The following is a 7,500-nucleotide window of genomic DNA, read 5'->3' as shown; positions in this document are numbered from 1 at the left end:
CGTCTATCAAGGATTTAATTGAACTTGCGTATTGATTGGTTTACCAATTCTGGGGATTCTTTGAAAAGATGACACAGAGAACCAGGAAGAGACTGATACAGTGACATAGTGAGCCAGTGAGAGAGTGAACCAGTGGGCGAGTGAACCAGTGAGAGAGTGAACCAGTGAGAGAGTGAACCAGTGAGAGAGTGAACCAGTGAGAGAGTGAACCAGTGAGATAGTGAACCAGTGAGAGAGTGAACCAGTGAGAGAGTGAACCAGTGAGAGAGTGAACCAGTGAGAGAGTGAACCAGTGAGAGAGTGAACCAGTGAGAGAGTGAACCAGTGAGAGAGTGAACCAGTGAGAGAGTGAACCAGTGAGAGAGTGAACCAGTGAGAGAGTGAACCAGTGAGAGAGTGAACCAGTGGGCGAGTGAACCAGTGGGCGAGTGAACCAGTGAGAGAGTGAACCAGTGAGAGAGTGAACCAGTGAGATAGTGAACCAGTGAGAGAGTGAACCAGTGGGCGAGTGAACCAGTGGGCGAGTGAACCAGTGGGCGAGTGAACCAGTGGGCGAGTGAACCAGTGGGCGAGTGAACCAGTGAGAGAGTGAACCAGTGAGAGAGTGAACCAGTGAGAGAGTGAACCAGTGAGAGAGTGAACCAGTGAGAGAGTGAACCAGTGAGAGAGTGAACCAGTGAGAGAGTGAACCAGTGGGCGAGTGAACCAGTGAGAGAGTGAACCAGTGAGAGAGTAAGCCACTGAGAGAGTAAGCCACTGAGAGAGTAAGCCACTGAGAGAGTAAGCCAGTGACAGCGAGCCAGTAAGAGAGTGACACAGTGAACCATCCGAAAACATTTGGGCTTTTCATAAAGCATTGTCTAGATCTACCCTCTTCGGTGGCGACAGGTGGTGGCTCGTGTGTTTATAAGTTATAAATTGCCAGGAAATTACTGTTTAATATCCCAAGTCAGGTGCATCTTTGTAAAAAAAAAAAAGTTATCCTATAAAGTTTTGTCACGATTAACCTTGAGAGCTCAGAGGAGTCGGGTCATAAGCAAACAACCAAACATCTTATTCATATATATATATATATATATATATATATATATATATATATATATATATATATATATATATATATATATATATATATATATATATATATATATATGTGTGTGCAGGTTTTCTACATCAAAATCTCTTCACTCCTCAATGTCTAAAAACCGGTCAGTTTATATTGGCCTGTGTCGGCAATTTTAGAGATACTTCAGATTCGCATTGAAGCACCCGTCTATCAAGGATTTAATTGAACTTGCGTATTGATTGGTTTACCAATTCTGGGGATTCTTTGAAAAGATAAGTCACAAATCTAAGATGGCTGCGAAGCCTTTCAAATCCAAGATGGCTGCAAAGCCTTTCAAATCCAAGATGGCTGCGAAACCTTTCAAATCCAAGATAGCTGCGAAACCTTTCAAATCCAAGATGGCTGCGAAGCCTTTCAAATCCAAGATGGCTGCGAAACCTTTCAAATCCAAGATGGCTGCGAAACCTTTCAAATCCAAGATGGCTGCGAAACCTTTCAAATCCAAGATGGCTGCGAAACCTTACAAATCCAAGATGGCTGCGAAACCATGCTAAATATCGACAAATAATGCTCTAATACACTTGAAAAGAGAAACTATTGTGAAAATGTACTTGTTTGAAACAACGTTTATTTTAATTGTTCTCATCATTTCATCAAACACCTGTAACGTGGTGATCCTATCCTTGTGGCTACTTCAAGTCGTCTGTTTCTCTTCGGAGGAGTATTTAAAGAGGATGCCGAGTTGTTTCAGCGTGTCCAGCATTATGTGACTCTCTTTGACCTGGCAGCCCTTACAGAGCATAACATCAATATCGTGACTGCAACATTGAAGGGAAATCGATTTTGTGGAGTGTTCAGTGAACTTTGCTGTGTAACCATTGTATTTTCCTGCCATATTTCCAGCGCTGTCCTTTGTCTGGAATCGACAAAGCTGTTTGGCCTACCTACCTTGTGGCGCTGTTATAATTATAATCTTCATGGTGGAAAATGTTTCGAATAATTTACTGCATATGAAAGGGTTTCCTACATTCTGAGACCACATCTTTGGTTCCATACACCTCAAAGAAAAAAATTAGGGGTTGGGGGAATGTACCATATGCCAGGATCTCCTCCCTCCCCTCAACTCCCCTTCCCCCAATCCGCACCAGGTGAGGTTTTGATTTTATCAGTGGAGGACTCCATTCCGAGGTGTTTATTGAATAAGAATGACAAAATTTGGCAAAAAGAAAAGAATAAAAACAAGTCTGGAGATGGCGATTGTTCAGGAGCAATGTACATGGTTCGCCTTTTTTATTTTTTGACCTTCGAGAGGATGCCACGCGCAAACTGGCGGGAATTGGGAAAAACGTTAATGATGAAAGTTGTAGTACTCGAAGAGCACTACTTGCATACCAACTTTCATTCGAAACAGTTGAAAACCCTAGGAACTCGATGCCCAATTTATTGATTTTTTTGACATTTTCTAAGTTCGTGACCTTGTGACCTTGACCTTGGGACGAAAATGAAAAATCGAGCTCCGTGGGGCTATGCAGGTGCCATTGCGCTAACGAAATACTGAAACCCCTGCTAGATTCGACAAATCCCCTCAGAGAAGATGTAACTTGAAACCGGCTACCCCCTAAAAACACAAGTGTTTTGGGCGTTGCTCCACCCATAATGGGCGCAGTACGCCCATTCTCAGGAAAACACAACTAGATCATGATATAAACCTCCCACCCAAATTTTTTCAGGATCGGATCAAAACCCACGGAGCTATGCTCGGGACAGACAGACAGACAGACACACACACATACACACACACCCATAACGAATATAGTGGTCACTCACTGACTCATGAACCAATAAGACCACACGTCCTGAAGCTCACCTGGATCAGGAGCAACAGTTACTCAAATCCCCCGCAGACCCCGATTTTTTTTAATGCCGTGAACAAACTTTGGTACATCACGGGCAATGAAGGTTGTGGTCAAGTTTCTTTGAAATTGTGTGTGTAGTTTCAGAGAAGAGAGCAAACACCTATTTTTGGGGGGTCAACCCCCCCCCCCATATATTCCCTTAATGAGCGCAGATTTTGATGCATTTTGATGCGGTCAATACACCTTCGTCAGGCATCAGATATGAAGCATGTGGCCAAGTTTCATCAAAATCATGTGTTTGGTTCAAGCGATAATGACAAGTGTTTATGGACTAAATGAATCATTTCCTCACCAACTCACTCACTCACCTACGGACACTGCTCGATCGCATAACCTCACCGGACTAAAGCTAATGATTGAACCAGACTTTGTGACATCAGGGTTCGAGTATCCACTTTAGGTCTGGGAGGTCGTTGGTTCGAACCCCGCAGGCTTTATGGGCCTAATGGCCTCCTCTTGCACTGAGATTCCTTGGAAGGGAATTGATATTATTAATCCCAGCAAGAACAATTGGCTTCAGGCTTCCAGCACGGAAAATGAATAATGCACATTATCTACAAAGGTACTGAAGCCAAGTCACTGTTGAAAAATAATAGGTGGGCAGAGATGTAATGCTAGTAAGCATTGCACCATTCTGCTGTGGCTGTTTAAAGTGTAGGCTCACTATAAATGATGCAAAAAGGTAAAAATTAATTAATTAATCAATGAATTCTTTAAAAAAAAAACAACAGCAAGCAGTCTTTAAGGTCTGTAAAATAGTTGCCAGTGACTGGAGGTGGTTGCAATTGTTGGCGTCGCATTTGCTGGTGCTCGCACGAACAGACTATCTTGCTGGCAATTCATTTTAAAACAACCATATGGAAAGGAGCGTTGCAGTCAGTCCTGGCAGCCTCTCCCATCCGTTGCCTTGTCTGTCGCAAACAGGGGCAAAACCACGTTACCGCCTCGTACAGAATCCCACTTCCAATACGCCAATGTGGAAGATAACAGGGCATCCGACAAGGCCCAAAGGAAGAATGCCGTGTCTGGAAGATAACGGGGAAAACATCAAGGCCCTGCCAAATGAAGGCATGGATGAACGTGCTCTACCAAAAAAGAATAAATAATAATATTAATCTTCATCAAAATGGTGACACCTCTTCAAGAATGAAGGAGATGATCTCCAAAGCTTCGAAGTGCACATTCACGCAACAATGGCCTGATGTTGGAAGTTAACGCGTCTCTCACACAAACTCGTGTAATTTGAAAATTACAAGTTGCACGTTTTTCTAATTTCCCATGTTTGCGTGCAAAAGCAGATGTGTCCCTTCCGCTAATCTCTTCGTTCCACACACGCTGCCAAGCAGAGGCTCTCTTCATAGAAAAGACCCCCATGGGTCACAAAATAATGAATGTTTTTTTTCTGTTTGTTTTCCTAGCCAATGGTGGAAGTCGAGGAAAACGCACAACGAAGCGGCACTGAACGATGCTCTCATGTTGCAGGAACTCAAAGTAACCTTCACTCTTCCAAAATGATGTCAGAACGTAGTGACCACACAAGCCTACTCTTATCGATGAGGCTGGAGAGATCACTCGATCGATTCAATAACTTTTTGAAAATCTCCTTCAAATAGGAAAAACTAGGAGTTTGTGGCTTCGCTGAAAAGGCCAAGCGACATTTCACTCACATTTTTCCTGCATTCCAACCCACGCCCATGCCTTGAGGCCTGGCTGCTTGCACAAGGAGTGTCAGTGAGTTGGGAAGAGGCCAGCGGTTGGTAAGAAGCCAGCTGCGAAGACTTGAAGGAGATTGGTCCTTTGCCTTGAGTGTGGTTTGTAAAAAGTAAAGAAGTTGTGGTTGTGCTGGATCAAAATCCAATTGATGCTGTTCAATAAAAAAAAAAAAATGGATCCTACTCACGCTCATCAGTCTGTATGGGCAGAGCATGATCACATGAAAAACACATAAAGATGAGGTGGTAGACAAAACCACAAATTGAAAAAATTAATGATATTATTCATTAAATATGCAATACATAAAGCTCTTTCTAACCACTCAATGACTTACTCACTCGTTAACCGATGTTAAAGATCGGAACCTTCTGGGTGACGAGGAAAGCTGAAATTTTGCTTGCCAATGGACATCGAAGCCGGAGCACTGGCAAAAATTGACAGAATCGTCGGACGACATCCATTAATGAAAATATAAATAAATGAAAAAAATAAATAAATGAAAAAAAGCATGCAGGTGAGCGACCCGAGACAATGGGGAAGCACGGTTCGTATGCTTACACAATGTGTAAGCCACCCCACTAATGCAATGATTGTGATTACAAGACTGAGAAATGAAGGAACAACCTCGTCGTGGACATGAGATTTAGCAAAGGTATATTCAAAGGTGTACATTGAAACCTTCAATTCATATTTCTCTCCCCATCTTCAACCTCCACCACCTGATCTCCATCTCGAACGACTTATTCAATGGCCACAATTACCCCCACTTTGTGGAGGATGAGCCGCGGGAGAAGCTTTGGAAACAAGTATTTCATGAACCCGTGAGACAGACTTGACATTCGACACGAGTTCATCGGGGCCGGAATTTGTAAGTTGTTCAAGGTGCCGGGGATCATTTGTTTACTCTCCGTGAAAGTCATCAGAGGATCTTCAACGTGAACCAACTAATGCTAGCAGATGAGATACCCGGCTTAATGTCCATCTGAGACAGAGAGCGCTTTGCAAGGCACCAATCAGACAGTTTGTAGTTGGAGGCTGATAATGAAACCCAGACAAGTCAGCTCAAAGGAAAGAGCGCCACCTCTGCACCACACGATCAGACTCTGCGACAGATACGTACACAGGATGCAAAAAGCTAAAAATAAACAACATCCTGAACGATGACCTGGAGGTACTGGATATAAATCATTCACAATGCTTCCCTTAACATGTTGTTAATAATGCACTCTCAAACAATATGTGATGTGGTGATGTGTGTATGGGGGTATCGGTGTATAGATGTGTATGGGTTGATACACAGACATTGGGAGGGGTGTATGGATATATACACATACATGTGTAGATGTGTATGGGTAGATACACATACATGTGTAGATGTGTATGGATATATACACATACATGTGTAGATGTGTATGGATATATACACATACATGTGTAGATGTGTATGGATATATACACTTACATGTGTAGATGTGTATGGGTAGATACACATACATGTGTAGATGTGTATGGATATATACACATACATGTGTAGGTGTGTATGGATATATACACATACATGTGTAGGTGTGTATGGATATATACACTTACATGTGTAGATGTGTATGGGTAGATACACATACATGTGTAGATGTGTATGGATATATACACATACATGTGTAGGTGTGCATGGATATATACACATACATGTGTAGGTGTGTATGGATATATACACATACATGTGTAGGTGTGTATGGATATATACACATACATGTGTAGGTGTGTATGGATATATACACATACATGTGTAGGTGTGTATGGATATATACACATACATGTGTAGGTGTGTATGGATATATACTCTTGCATGTGTAGATGTGTATGGGTAGATACACATACATGTGTTGATGTGTATGGATATATACACATACATGTGTAGGTGTGTATGGATATATACACATACATGTGTAGGTGTGTATGGATATATACACTTACATGTGTAGATGTGTATGGGTAGATACACATACATGTGTTGATGTGTATGGATATATACACATACATGTGTAGGTGTGTATGGATATATACACATACATGTGTAGGTGTGTATGGATATATACACTTACATGTGTAGATGTGTAGGGGTAGATACACATACATGTGTAGATGTGTATGGACATATACACATACATGTGTAGGTGTGTATGGATATATACACTTACATGTGTAGATGTGTATGGGTAGATACACATACATGTGTAGATGTGTATGGATATATACACATACATGTGTAGGTGTGTATGGATATATACACATACATGTGTAGGTGTGTATGGATATATACACTTACATGTGTAGATGTGTATGGGTAGATACACATACATGTGTAGATGTGTATGGATATATACACATACATGTGTAGATGTGTATGGATATATACACATACATGTGTAGATGTGTATGGATATATACACATACATGTGTAGATGTGTATGGATATATACACTTACATGTGTAGATGTGTATGGGTAGATACACATACATGTGTAGATGTGTATGGATATATACACATACATGTGTAGATGTGTATGGATATATACACATACATGTGTAGGTGTATATGGATATATACACATACATGTGTAGGTGTGTATGGTTATATACACTTACATGTGTAGATGTGTATGGATAGATACACATACATGTGTATGGATATATACACTTACATGTGTAGATACACATACATGTGTAGATGTGTATGGATAGATACACATACATGTGTAGATGTGTATGGATAGATACACATACATGTGTAGATGTGTATGGATA

The 7,500-nt window shown here is 41.3% G+C and overlaps 2 protein-coding genes across 3 annotated transcripts in view; both read right to left on the bottom strand.

Moving 5' to 3' along the window:
• Nucleotides 1–7,500, bottom strand: part of LOC147025399 (protein kinase C alpha type-like) — a 325,473-nt gene that overhangs the window by 225,723 nt on the left and 92,250 nt on the right. The gene's annotated exons all lie outside the window — the stretch shown is intronic.
• LOC147025400 (uncharacterized) overlaps nt 7,374–7,500 on the bottom strand; it is a 1,401-nt gene continuing 1,274 nt past the window's right edge. The window contains exon 1 of the mRNA XM_085886368.1: nt 7,374–7,500. This exon is cut by the window's right edge and continues 1,274 nt beyond it. The gene's annotated coding sequence lies outside the window, so the exon portion shown is untranslated.

This window comes from Eptatretus burgeri, chromosome 6 (genome assembly GCF_056783735.1).
Source record: "Eptatretus burgeri isolate ZD-2024b chromosome 6, Ebu_testis_v1, whole genome shotgun sequence".
Lineage (NCBI taxonomy): Eukaryota > Metazoa > Chordata > Myxini > Myxiniformes > Myxinidae > Eptatretus > Eptatretus burgeri.
This window is presented reverse-complemented; position numbering and strand designations above follow the sequence as displayed.